We start from the raw sequence: 14,499 nt of genomic DNA, 5'->3' as shown, positions 1-14,499 counted from the left end.
TCTGACTGGCTCAATTCTAAATTTTACTTTCTAATTAGCAAAATTCTTTTTTACTTCTAACCTCAAAAATTGGAAAAAAAAAAAAAGAAAAAGAAAAAGCCTGTTACAAACACAGATTGGGGAAGCTAGGTGACACAGTGGGTAGAGTGCCAAGCCTGGGGTCAGGAAAACCTGAGTTGAAATACAGCCTCAGAAACTTACTAGTTATGTGACCCTGGGCAAGTCACTTGACCTTGTTTGCCTCAGTTTCCTCATCTGTAAAATGAGTTGGATAAGGAAATGGCAAACCACTCCAGTATCTTTGCCAAGAAAACCCCAACTAGGATCATGAAGAGTTGGACACAACTGAAATGACTAAAAAAAAAGAATAACATAAACACATAGAACAGCAAAATGGATTTCCTTATTGACCTTTGAAAAAATATTTTCGATTCAACTCTGAGTCTTTTCACTTCTCTATCAGAAGGTGGACAGCATGTTTCATCATTAGTCCTCTAGAATCAAGGTTGGTCATTACACTTATCAGAATTCCTAAATCTTTCAAGGTTGCTTATCTTTACAGTATTGTCATTATATAGATTCTTTTCCTGCTTCTGTTCATTTCACTCTGCATCAGTCCACAAAAGTCTTTTCAGAATTCTCCACAACTATTTCCTTTTTCATTTCTTACAGCACAATAGTATGCTAACATGTTTATATACCACAATTTGTTCAGCCATTTCCCCATTGATGGGCATTCTCATCAGTTTCTACTTCTTTGCCACCATAAAAAAAAAAAAAACCTAAAAATATTTCTATACATCTTTATTTAGAATTTGTTTTAAGACTAACCCCTCCCTTAATCCACCTTTCCTCTAATCCCCCTTCTTCCTTCTCCTCTTTCCCTCCTTTTCCCTATTTCTAAGTTGAGTGAAATAGCATCCAGTTCTCTGTGTACATATTTTTCCCTCATTTGACCATTTCAGAGGAAAGTAAAGTTTGTGCTAGCTGCTCCCCTATCCCTTTCCTTCTTGTTTGTATAAACTTTTACTTAGACCCCTCAATTATGTACATTTCCCTAACTTTTTATTTCCCTTTCCTGCCTTAGTGTATTCATCTTCCCTTCCCTTCCCTTTCCATTCTTCTTCTTTTTTTTTTAAGAGGGGAAAAAGGTTTATTAGGCCATTTCCAGGAGAGGAACTCTTTAAGTGCAGTAATACTGTTCTGTTCCCACAGGCAGAAGGAGGAAAAGGCAGCTGTGAAAAATGGACCGACAGTCTTCACTACAGACCTAATTTCTTTTGATTTGAATAGCTTTTCATCTGCAGAAGTCACCTCCTCCTTCCTGTCCAAAGTCCTCTGAGAATTTCTTTACTTTCAGAAGGTCTTCTCCATTGACAGTGGATCCGTGGTGGCCAGAGACCGAAGCATGTCCGACATGCACACCACAGGCTCCAACAGCTTGTCACTGGGTACATCCATCCAAGTCATCTCAATGGCTCCAGGGTCTCCTGGAGATTGGTAGGAGGAAGGGCCCCGAACCTTTTTGAAGTGTGTGGCTGACTGCACTTTTCGCACAGGCTACATGAGAGAATCCCTCATGATGATGCTGAAGTCTGCTCCTGAGTAGCCTCGGTTTTCCGGGCTAGCTCAAGGATGTTGGCCTCGGTGAGGCTATGTGGGGTGTTCCCCAGACGCAGCTGGAACATCTGGGTCCGGGCTGCTTCATCAGGCAGTTGGTTGTAAATTCGTTTTTCAACGAATTCAGCCTCCTAATGGCTGAATCCAACACCCACGGGATGTTTGTGGCGCCCAGGACCAAGGTGCCATCATTATTGTTCCTGACCCCCTGCATCTGGATCAGGAACTCTGTCTTGATCCTCCGGGCAGCCTCGCTCTCATTCTCGTTCCAGGATCCACAGAGGGAATCCACCTCATCAATGAAGATGATAGAGGGCTTGTGCTGCCAAGCCAACTCAGAGGTTTTTGACGACCTTCTCACTCTACCCTAGCCATTTGGACATCAGATCTGAGGAGGACACAGAGAAGAAGGTGGAGTTGTTGGCTTCTGTTGCCACAGCCTTTGCCAGGTAAGATTTCCCTGTGCCAGGAGGGCCAAAGAGCAGGATCCCCCTCCAGGGGGTGCGCTTGCTTGTGAACAGTGTGGGAACTTAATTGGCAGTATGACGGCTTCTTTAAGGACTTCTTTGGCTCCCTCTAGTCCGGTCACATCATTCCACCGGATGTTGGGCTTCACCATGACAGTGGCCTCCATCAGCTGTTCTTGCAGCTTCTTTTTCTCTGGATTCTGTCCTTCACTGTAGCTGTCACTTCCCTTGCTGTCATTTGGAGCCTCTTTCACCGGCTTTTTGCTTTGCTTGTCTTTATTCCGTAAGTAATCCTTCAGCTTCTCAGCCCGGTCCAGGTATGGCATACACTTTCCCTGGATGCTCTCCTTCGCTTTCACTGTGTGCCTCATATTTGATTGCGTGTAGGAAATATTCCACAGCATGTTGGTAGAGCAGCAATGCCTCCTCATAGTTCTTGGCTTTGTCCTCCTCTGTCGCCTTCGTCACCAGATCAATGGCCTTCTGGAGAGCTGAAGTTGTCATTTCATCTCCCGGGCGGCCCCAGCAGCCCGCGGCGCTGGTTCTGTCCTTGGTGTGGGCCCCTAAGGGAGGCAAAGGACGCTGGGTCCAGGACGGGTGGGGGCCTGGCAGGGAGGCCTCGGCTTCACTCCCATTCTTTTATGATCATCAAGACAAAACCACTTCCAGGCTTTCTGTCTAATTAGACTCCCTTTATGACCCCTAAGGATGACAAGGCTCTGCGGGGACACATGTATCATCTTCCCATGTTATAATAAAAACAGTTTGTGTTTAGTGTCTTATGATTGTTCCTTCATGTTTACCTTTTATGTTCTCTTGACTACTTTGTTTTCACTTCAAAGATCTTACACAGCTTTGATCTTTTCAACAGGAATTTTTGGAAGTCTTCTATTTCATTTGTCTTCTATTTCATTAAAGATCCATTTCTCATCCCATCCCCACCCCTATAGAATTATACTCAGTTTTACTGGGTAAGTTATTCTTGGTTATAAGCCTATATCTTTTACCAAGCTCTCTGCTCCTTTATGGTAGCAAAATAATAAATGATGCAGGGTCCTGACTGTGGCTTTGCAGTACTTGAATTCTTTCTGATTTCTTACAGTACCTTTTTTAAAACTGCTAGTGGATTTTGGCTATAATGTTCCTAGGAGTTTTCATTTTAGTATTTTGTTCAGGTCATGACCAGTGGATTTTTTCAATTTCTACTTTTCCCTCTTGTTTTAATGGTGACTAAATCCAACAGCAGTCTACTGAAACTCCCAAAGAAGGACAAGCTAACAAATTAAAACCTGGACCAGGAACTTGCAGGGCTCAGACCAAGATGGAAGTAAACAGATTCACATCACACCACTTTGGGAGCACTGAAATCTTGCAGGCCCCTAGCTCAAGTTAAAGCAACAGAAGTACTGAAGAGGACAGAAGCTCAGGCCAGACATTCCCCTCAAAAGTGTTCAGAGCTTAGCATTAACAAAGTCTGATATTAAGAAGTAGGCTGGAAGAAAGAGCAAATAGAAAAAGGATCCCACCATAAAGATCTAAGACAGAAAGAGGGAAGCTCAAGATACCAACACAGAAAAAGAGAATGACTTGAAAACATCTATAAGCAAAGCCTCAAAGAAAAAAAATGCAGCATGGCCACAAGTCCAACAACAATTCCTAGAAGAATTAAAGCAAGAGTTTAAAAAGAGCTAAAAAGCTAACTGAGAATAGTAGTTAAAAATAGGAAAAGAGATGAAAGTTAAGGAAGAAAGATATGAAAATAGAATTAACAGCTTGCAAAAAGAGATATAAAATTATACAGAAGAATATAACTTCTTGAAAATTAGAATAGAACAAATGGAAGCTAATGATTTTATGAGACATCAAAAAATAATAAAAAATAAGACAAACTTCCAAAAAAAAAGAAAATGTGAAATATCTCACAGAAAATACAACTGACCTGAAAAAGGGAGAGTAGAGATAATTTAATAATGATGAAGGGGATGGTTTCAGAAAAACTTGGGGAGGCTAAACAGATGCAAAGTGAAATGTGCAGAATCAAGACAATAATTTATATAACAACAACATTGTTAAGGTAATCATCTTTCAAAGACTTAGGAACATTGATCAACACAATGACCAATCACAATTCCAATGAACTTGTGATGAAACATACCGTCTACCTGATAAAGAGGTAATGAACTCAGAGAGCAAACTGAAGTATCTTTAGTCTTTTTTTCCTCTTCATTTGTCTTTTTCTCTTCTTTTCCTTTCTCTTCTCTTTCTTCCTTTCTTTTTTTCTTTCCTTTTCTTTTTTTAGACATAGCCAGTGCAGGAATTTGTTTTGCCTGACTATACATATTCATAAGGGGATTTGCTTTGTTTTTTTATTTGTTTGTTTGCCTTCTCAATGAATAAAGGAGGGGGAGAAAGGAGGGGAGAGAACTCAGAACTGAAAATATAACAAAATTGAATTAAAGAATATTTAAAAATAAAGTAAAAGACCCTTTGTAAAAGCTAATTGATATTAAGCTGTTAATCTAAGGTGCTGGTCTTTGGTGGGCTACCAGTGTGTAGATGTAATAGTAATGGCATTTAAAGATTCCCTTGTATTGGCTTGGTTTTTGGTTTGATTGTGTTAAAACCCAGAGCTTGTTAATCCCACCTGTGGAATGGACTTGTTGACATGAAAAGAAAGTCCTGAACTGGGAGGAGCTGGTGACATAGATTTTGAGAGACACAGGAGAGAGGCAGAAGAACTTTTTGGAAGCAGCACCTTTGGAGGCAGAGAGAGACTGAGAGGATTGCTGAGGGCCACTTTGAATCTCCCTGGACTTTTGAGACCTGCCCCCGGAGCTGCCAAGGACTGAGTAGACATGGCTGTTTTGCTGGTACTTTGTCTGTCTGTTTTGATGTTGTTTTGCCAGATTTGTCCACTAGTAAAAGACAGTCCTGTTGTTGAAGAAGTCCTGGAACCTGGCTGTTGGTTCAGAGCTACTGAGACTGTCCTGCAAAAACAGCACTGTCCTTCACCAGTGGACAGTATTCACTCTCTGTCTGCAGGAGGAAGCGGAAGCCAAACTAGAGTTCCTGCTGTGGCTGGCGGTGGTGGCGACGGCGGCAGCAGCAGCAGAGGCAGCGGCAGCACGAAGCCCTTTTTGAGTTAGCCAGAATTTCTGCTAAGGACTCCTGCTGAGGACTGCCAGGGGCCGGAGCTGCTGGGAGCACGCTTCCCGGATGCTAGGTGGTTGCTGTGAGTGGGGAGAGGAGGACCTTTGCCTGAGGTAGCCTGTTCTGTTTTAAAGGCTTGAAAATGTGGGTGCTTTCTACTTTATCTACCTGTGCCAATGTCATAACTACTCTGATGGCTTTCACTTTCTGGTTTTGGGACTCAGTCTTTTGGTATCTTAATAAATTTTCTAGTTTATTCCCCCATATGGCAAGCATGATGTATTTTGTGATGGATAATTATATCAGCATATCTGTAATCTCCATAGGCATTGTGATTATGGCATTGCTGATACAACTACTTACTTCACTCTACATCAGTTAATTGCTATTTACTGTTAAGATATTTTAAAATTTACTTTCTCTGTTCATCTTGTTTCATCCAGTAGAATATAAGCCTTTCATAGAACTATAGTTTTCAAGATGGAAAGGAAAATAGGTACATAAATTTAGAGCTGAAAGAGAACCTAAAGACCCTCATTTTACAGATGAGGAACTGAAGCTCAGAATGTTCAAGTGACTTATCCAGAGTCACACAGCAATACAAGTATTTGAGGCAGAATTTGAATCCAGGTCTTTCCATCTCCATTGTTTCATGCTGCTTCTTAGTTTTCTGTTAAAGCATAAATTTAGAGCTGGAAGGGAACACAGGAAGAGAGATTTAAAGCAGGAAGGAACCTCAGGGGATGACTAGCCCATTCTCATTTTATGGAGGAACTATGGCTCACGGAAGTCATATGACTTTCCCATGATCACACACTTAGTAAGTGGCAGAGGCAGGATTCAAATTCACAGATTCTGTCCTTACTACCTTTACCATATGTCTCATATAAATCTTCCTACATTCCACTTCATCAACCATGACCTTACTTTAGGTTATCATGTCATCTCACCTGGACCATGGTAAAAACCTTCTAATTGTTTTACACCAATCTCTGGTTTACAGCAGATCTCTCCCCATTCTAATCCATCTTTCATTGAGCTAACAAAATGATATTTCTAAAGCCCAGGTATGACCTGGTATGACCATGTCCTCTCATTCCTCAATGAACTCCAATGGCTCCCTATCACTTTCAGGATCAAATTCTTCCCTTGGTATGTAAAGCTCTTCCCAGTCTGGCCCCTTCCCACCTTTTTAGACTTCTTACACTTCCCTTCACTCCACATACTCTACAATCCAGTGACAGTGGCCCACTTCATCTACTAACAAGACCCTTCTCCATCCTGCTTTTGTATTGGTTGGCCCTCCTCCAGACACTCCCTGACATCCAAGATCAAATATAAAATCTTCTCTTTGGCTTACAAAGTCCTCTATAATCTGGCACTTTTTACTTTTTCAGTCTTTTTACACTTCTCATGTACTTCATCAACAATGATACCGGCTTCTGTCTTTACTCTCCTGATTAAAGACATTCCATTTCCCAGTTTAGAGGCTTCTCACTCACTTGTCCTCCATGCTTGGAACCCTCTCCTTCCTCATCTCTACCTCCTAGTTTCCCTGGCTTCCTTCAAATCACAGTTAAAGTTCTGCCTTTTACCAGAAGCCCTTTCAGATCACCCTTTATCCTATTGCCTTCCCTCTAATATTATTTCCAATTTATCCTGTATATATCTTGTTTGTACATAGTTGTTTGCATGTTGGCTCCTCCATTAGATTGTAAGCTTCTTGAAAGCAGGCACTGTCTTTTGCGTTTCTTTGTATCCCCAGTCCTTTCTACAGTGGTTGGCACATAGTAGTTTTTAATAAATGTTAGCTGATCTCTGTCTTCCTTATAAATCACACCTTTTCCAGAAGGCATTTCCTGGTTGCCTCCATCCCACATCTGGCAGTGGCTCAGTTCCTTCCCCTCCTGTATAATGCTTCATGCCAGCTGGATGGATTGGAGTGGAGAGAGAGTGAAGACCAATTAGAAGGCTTTGGCCATAATCCAGGTGAGAGGGATGAGGACATGAAGTTGGGTAGTGGTCGAGGAAGTGGAATGACAGGTCGATTTATAGGAGAGATATAATGAAGGCAGTGACAATGAGATTTGTGAACTTGGATCCTGCCTCTGTATATATCTTGTATTTATATACACATTGTCACTCCCTTTAGAATGTGAGGTCCTTCAGGACAGGAAGTATGTTTTCCCCTCCTTTTGTATTCCCTTAGCATAGTGCCTGGTATATCACAAGCACTTAATAAATGCTTGTACTGGTACTCTTTGAGGATAGGAATGTTTTCTTTTATCTGATTTCCCAGAATTTAACATAGTTCATGGCACATAGTACATGCTTGAAACACTTGTCTGAATAATCCACCCTCCCCAAGCTATCTTGTACTTAACAACTTTGCATATATATGTATTTGTTTGTGTATATGTTTATATATGTGTGTATTTATTCACTTTATGTTGTATTTTTACATATACTCCTGCATTAGTACAATTAATTAGTCCATTAAACTGGTTTCATTCTCTTTCCTTGTAACCGCAGCTCCTGAGGGCAGTTCCTCGCATACAGCAGACTTTTAATAAATGCTCTTTGATAGTAATGTAACGATAACCAGCTGTGAAAGACAGCTACTGTGATCAATACAATGATCCACAATTCCCAAAGACTTGTTTTGAAAAATACTATCCATTTCTAAATGAACTCTGCCTGCATAGTGAAGCAATTTATTTTTCTTTTAAGATAGCTCATGTGGAAATATGTTTTGCAGGACTTCACATATATAATGCTTATCAAATTGCTTGCCTTCTCAACAGACGGGAAACGGTGTGGAGGGGGAGAATTTGTAACTGAAAATAAATTTAAAAAATTATTTTTAAAATGTTCGTTGATTGTCTGATGTGAGCGAACAGAACTATTAAACTAAAATAAGAAGCAAGACTAGCTTATGGCCCAGTCCGACCTGCACATATCCGCTCACACAGGCCAGCCCCACGCGCATGCGCGCTCGCCTTTGCGCTCCGGTCTTCTCCCCTAGTCCTTCTCCTGGAGACAGGCATTTCATCTCTCAGGGCGAGAATAGCGTGCCAGCATTAGTTCCCAGCATTGCTTGGGAGGCGGGACTTCCTGTCTCGCGGTTGCCCAGCTTCCTACGGGAACCGGAAGACACTGGAAGATGGGACTCGTGACAGCTTGCTAGCCAGCTCCTTGTCGGCCCGCCAGCACCCCTAGGACGGGAAGGTGAGGTCGGGGAGGCGCCTCTGGCCGGGAAGTCTAGTCACTGTAGTTCCCCGCTCCCTGTTGTTTCTAGGTTGCATTTATCCCCTGGAGGTGCGGGATTAGAGGCTTCTTCCCAGCCCCCATTCGGCTTCTGTTCATGGGCACGGAGGGCGTGGAGGCTGTTGCGAGATCACATCACTGGCAGAAACTTAGACCTGAAATTTGAAGGGGCGGGTCCGTAGCCTGCCTCTTTAAAATGGATGCTACATCTTCCCATCTTCCTTAGCTTTCTAACGATGACGCAGGAGCCTTCTATGATTGGGTATCCTCAGACTTAAAACCCTTCACAATCTGGCACCAGTTTTGCCTTCCCAGGTTTTCTGCATATTACAATCCTTCACGCATTGTGCCATCTAATTAAACTGGCCTCCTTGCTGTTCCCTGCACATGCGAAGTCCCTTCTCACCTTTGCACAGCCTTTCTCTTTCCTCTTCCCCACCTGCCAACGCGCTCATGCTTACAATGAATGTCCTAATTAACTGTCTTGTAAAGTTTTTAACTTCCTTATAGGCTCAGTCAAATACTTCCTACACCTGGTTTATACTGACAGCCTTGCCGGTCCGTCTCTCCCACCCTCCACCCCAGTTGCTAGTGTCCTCCACTGTGAAAATTATTTTATTTACTTGGCATAATTTTTTAATGTTTATCTTTGTTCATGCTATTATCAGTATAACGGAAGCCCTCAGAGCCGGGACAGTTTTTGTTTTTTATTTTCCAATTTCCTAGCACAGTGGCTGGCACTTAGTGCGCACCTAATAAATGCTTGTTGAAAGAATGAATGAATAAAGGGAGTTTTAAATATATGTATGTACATATATATATATATATATATATATATATATATATATGTATAAACTTTAAAAAGCAACATTCTTTCTGTTGCGACTCGCTTATACAGGTAGCCAGTTCCCACCAGCCAAGCAAAGTGATACTTAAAACTCTTCTAATTTTAGAGTATTTTCTTTCATTATAAATATCTGAGTTCATGCTTTGTTTAATGCACTGTGCTAGGCTCTGTGAGGTATACAAAGAAATAATCCCTGCTTTCAAGGAATTTAAAGTTTAGTTGATGAAACAAAGTATAAACTTTTAGGAAAAAACAATATAGTAGGCTAATGCCAGATATATTGTACAAACGGTGTGTTAGAGGAAGGAGAGGATAAACTGAATCAAGGTCATTGGGGAAAGACTGTTTAGAAGGCATAGGACTTCAGCTGGACCTAGATTAAAATGTTTGGGTCTGGTAAAATAACATAGACTTATAGATTTTGGATATTATAGATCATCCAGCCCAAATTCATTTTAGAGAGGAGGAAAGAGACTCACATGTCTTAAGTGATCTGCTCAAGATCATACAGTGGTAAAACTAGGAGATAAATACCATGATTTCCTGACTCCAAAACCATTGCTTTTCCCATTATACCATGGTGCCTTTCTCTTTTGCTTTTGTGATGGAAATGACTTCTGATTGTGGTAGTGTTTAAATACATTTTTCATTTTCCTGAGAGATTTGTTCTTAGTGTGGTCTGTTGATCATTGTGACTGTGACTTAAGAGTTCATTCTACAATAATAATATTGTTTCTTGCTCAGTTGCAGGAAGAACACATTTGGCTAAATTAGTGCTCAATAGCACCAGAGCTAAATTATGATAGTCAAAATTGAACTTTTCTTTTGAAGATTAAGATTGAAATGTAAACATACCCTGTTTGGCAAATAAGTCTGTAAAGAAGTATTCAAAGCTTGTTTGTGCCTTAGAGAATTTCCTGAAACTGAGACTTATGTGAATGGACGTTCTAGTAGGAGGAATCTGAGGCTTGAAATGAACCCAGCTCTTCTTTATTCCAAGTCCAGCACTCTATCCAATATGATAGTAGACTGCTTCTCATTTGTAAATAGTAGAATTAAGAGAAGCATATACACTTGTATATTTTTATATGCAGGTTTACTTCTCTAATTTATTTACACTACACCATTAATAATTGCAGTACAGGGGTGGCACAGTGAATAGAGCATCGGCCCTGGAGTTAGGAGGACTTGAGTTTAAATCCGACCTCAGACACTTAACACTTTATAGCTGTGTGACCTTGGGCAAGTCACTTAACCCAATTGCCCTGCATTTCCCCCTCCAAAAAAAAAATAATTGCAGTATATCACTAGATCAAAATGAAACAGCAAAACACAGAAAAGAATTGCAGTACTATTCAGAACAAATGCTGTTTATTTTTAATTGTATTTAAAAATAAAAATTAAGTCAGAACTTACTCTTTCATCACTAGCAGCCCAGACATCATATTCTTAAGATAGCACAGGGTGTATATGTGCTTCTTTATGTTTATTGTTTCTTATGGTATAGTAATATTCTATCACATTAATTTACCAAAAATTGTTTAGCTATTCCTTAGTTGATAGGATGTCTGGGTCAAAGGGTATGGACTTTTTTTTTTTTTTTGCTTTTTAGAGGGCAGTTGGGGTTAAGCAACTCGTCCAAGTTCACACGGCTAGGTTTTTTTTTTGTTTGTTTGTGTGTGTGTTAAGTGTCTTAGGTCATTTCCAAACTTAGGTCCTACTGACTCCAGGACTGGTGCTCTATTTACTGCACCACCTAGCCATCCCAGGGTATGGACATTTTAGTCACTCTTAAAAACCGTAATTTCAAATTGCTTTTCAGAATCTCAGAACTAATTCATGGCTTCACCAGCATTGCATTAGTTTTCCTGTCTTTTCATTACCTCTCCAATACTGACTCTTCTTTTTTTAAGCAATCGGGGTTAAGTCACTTGCTCAAGGTTACGTGGCCAGTTATTTCTAGGTGTGGTGCTAAGTATCTGCGCCTGCATTTGATTCCCCAGGTCATCTCAACACTGGAGCCGGTGCTCTTACTCGCTGAGCTACCTGGCCGCCCCTCAATACTGACTCTTCTAATCTTTAACTTTTGTTAATTTTTTGAATGTGAGGAAAACCTATGGGTTTTTTTGATTTGCATTTTTTTTTATTCATGATTTGAAAATCTTTAATATAGTTGCTAATAGTTTGCAATTCTTCTGGGAACTGTTAATTTTCTCTGAACACAATCCATTGAGGAGTCACAGACCCTATTAAGGAACTTACAAACTTGGTGATTGATTAATTTATAATGTTCAGTTTTATTTTATAAAAAATATGTGAGGTATAAGCAAAATGCTATATGACTTTCGAGGGTAAGATAATTACTTTGAGCATGAGAAAAGGCTTTTGGTGGCATTTAACTTTGTTTTGAAGAGTGAGTAGCAGATGAAGGTGGAAGAGTGGGCATTTTAGATAAAGAGAATAGTGTAAGCAAAAGCAAAATGTAAGCAGAAAATCTCTGTGTGTGTATGTATGTTTATATAGAGAGTGTGCTTGTGTTCAGTTTGACTGATGTAGAGTATGTAAAAGGATATAATGTGAGATAAGGCAGCAAAGGTAGATTGGAAGCTGACTGTGGCTTTTTGGTACTTGAATTCTTTCTGCTTTCACTAATTTTTTTTAATCTATAAATTTTGGATTTTGGCTGTAATTCTTGGGAATTTTTATTTTGTAGTAGGAAATTTCTTTCAGTTCTGCTTTGCCCTCTGGTTCTAAGAGACCTGGGCAGTTTTCTTGTAAGATTTATTGAACGTGATATCTAGGTGTTTGGGGGTTTTTGTTTTTTTTTTGTTATGGTTTTTGGGTATTCAAATGATCTAAGTTTTTCTCCTCAAATTTTTACTATGAGATACCTTATAAATTTTGATTTGTTTGATCCACTTTATTTTTCACGGTTTGCTTGGGCAAAGTTTCATACCTCTTGCGCCAAGCTCTTAATTCTCTTTCAGATTCCACAGTTCTCATTTTTTTTTTTTTAAATTTAAGCAATCGGGGTAAAGTAACTTGCTCAAGGTTACAGGGCCAGTTATTTCTGGGTGTGGTGCTGAGTGTCTGAGCCCGGGATTCGATTTCCAGGTCGTCCCAACACTGGAGCCCGTGCTCTTACTCGCTGAGCCACCTGGCCGCCCCTAAGCAATTGGGGTTAAGTAACTTGCTCAAGGTTACATGGCCAGGTGTTTCTGGGTGGGTGCTAAGTATCTGAGCCCGGGATTCGATATCCAGGTCTTCTCAACACTGGAGCCAGTGCTCTTACTCGCTGTGCTACCTGGCCGCCCCTCACAGTTCTCATTTCTTTTCCAACTTTTTTTTTCTAGCGCTCTTGTTTCATTTTTAAAAAAATATGCTAATTTTTTCCCTCAATTACGTATAAGAACAGTTTTTAACATTGATTTAAAAATTTTGAGTTCCAAATTTTTCCCTCCTTCCCATCCCCCCATAAGCAATTTTATATAGATTATATATGCACAATCATGTAAAACATATTTCCATATTAGTCATGTTGTGAAAGAAGAAACAGACCAAAAACAAACACACAAAAAAACCCCTACAAAAAAAGTGAAGAATAGTATGCTTTGATTTACATTCAGACTCCTCTAGTTCTTTCTCTGGATGTGGGTAGCATTTTTCATTATGAGACCTTTGAAATTATCTGGATGATTGTATTGCTGAGAATAGCTAAATCATTCCATAGTTGATAATCATACAATATTGCTGTTACTGTATACAATGTTCTGGTTTTTCTGCAGTCTGCCTGCTCATCTTTTCTTATAGCACAATAGTATTCCATTACATTCATATACCACAACTTGGTTAGCCATTCTCCAATTGATGGGCATCCCCTCAATTTCCATTTTTTTGTCACCACAAAAAGAGCTGCTATTTAATATTTTTTGTACAAATAGGTTCCCCCCCCCCTTTTTTTAAAAAAGCTCTTTGGGATACAGATACAGACCTAGTCGTGGTATTGCTGGATCAAAGGGTTTGCACAATTTAATTACCCTTTGGGCAAAATTCCAAATTGCTTTCCAGAAGTTAGATCAGTTCATAGCTCCACCAAGAATGCTTTAGTGTCCTGAATTTTCCCTATACCCTCCAGCATTTATCATTTTCCTTTTCTGTCATATTGACCAAATGGTAGGTGTGAGGTAATACTCAGAGTTGTTTTAATTTGCATTTCTCTAATCAATAGTTATTTAGAGCATTTTTTTCATGTCTATAGAAAGTTTTGATTTCTTTATCTGAAAACTGCCTGTTCCTATTCCTTGAACATTTATCAGTTAGGGAATAACTTGTATTTTTATAAATTTGACTCAGTTCTCTGTATATTTGAGAAATGAGGACTTTATTGGAGATACTTGCTGTAAAAATTGTTTCCCACGTTTTTGGCTAACTACATATGTACAACCTATATTGAATTGCTTATCTTCCCAGTGGGAGTGGGTGAGGAGGAAAGAAGGGAAAGAATCTGGAAATCAAAGTTGTTTTTTTTTTTTAAGAACAAGGCAATTTATTAATGGGTCTGGTGTGGTTTGTCCTAATGTTTCTTGTTGGCAGCTGCCACCTGTCCAGCAATTCTGTCCAGGTCTCTCTGTCCCTGAGGTGTCAGTTTCCGCCCCCATCCTGGTCCTTCTCCACCATCTTGAGCCTCTCCAGGGCCTGCAGGACCCTCCGGGCCACGCTCTTGGAGCCCGGGCTGAAGTGGCTGGGCATGACCCCGTTGCGCTGGCGCCCCCCCCTCCTCCCCCGTAGATCTTGGTCATGGAGCCCACGCTGGTGCCGCCACGAAGGTACAGGTGCTGGACGGTGGAGGCCGCTAGCATGTAGAACCAATTCTCATCGTAGGGCGCCAGCTCCTTATGCTTGGCCAGCTTGGCCAGCTTGACCGTGTCCACCCTTTCGGGGACTTTCAGCTTCCCTGACTTTTTCAGGAAGGCAGCCAGGGCCCGCACGAACTCCTGCTGGTTTATGTCCTTCACCGTGACTCCGGGCATCGTGTGGGCTCTGCGCGGCCAGCCAAGGGAAAAAAAACTGGAATCAAAGTTTTAAAAACAAATGTTAAAAAAAAATTTCTTTTTTACATGCAATTGGGAAGTAAGATATATAGGCACT

General features: G+C 40.5%; 1 protein-coding gene and 2 pseudogenes across 1 annotated transcript in view; 1 reads left to right on the top strand and 2 right to left on the bottom strand.

Annotated features, from left to right (window-relative positions):
* Positions 1 to 1,222: 1,222 nt before the first annotated feature.
* LOC138143605 (vacuolar protein sorting-associated protein 4A pseudogene) lies at positions 1,223 to 2,791 on the bottom strand (annotated as a pseudogene).
* Positions 2,792 to 8,310: 5,519 nt separating this feature from the next.
* Positions 8,311 to 14,499, top strand: part of TBCE (tubulin folding cofactor E) — an 87,694-nt gene continuing 81,505 nt past the window's right edge. Inside the window, exon 1 of the mRNA XM_069064827.1 lies at positions 8,311 to 8,465. The gene's annotated coding sequence lies outside the window, so the exon portion shown is untranslated. The remainder of the gene's footprint in view (positions 8,466 to 14,499) is intronic.
* Positions 13,611 to 14,408, bottom strand: LOC138143574 (small ribosomal subunit protein eS19 pseudogene; annotated as a pseudogene).

Source organism: Petaurus breviceps, unplaced genomic scaffold (genome assembly GCF_028583685.1).
Source record: "Petaurus breviceps papuanus isolate PSGF00001 unplaced genomic scaffold, PetGlider_PUasm1.0 90650, whole genome shotgun sequence".
Lineage (NCBI taxonomy): Eukaryota > Metazoa > Chordata > Mammalia > Diprotodontia > Petauridae > Petaurus > Petaurus breviceps.
This window is presented reverse-complemented; position numbering and strand designations above follow the sequence as displayed.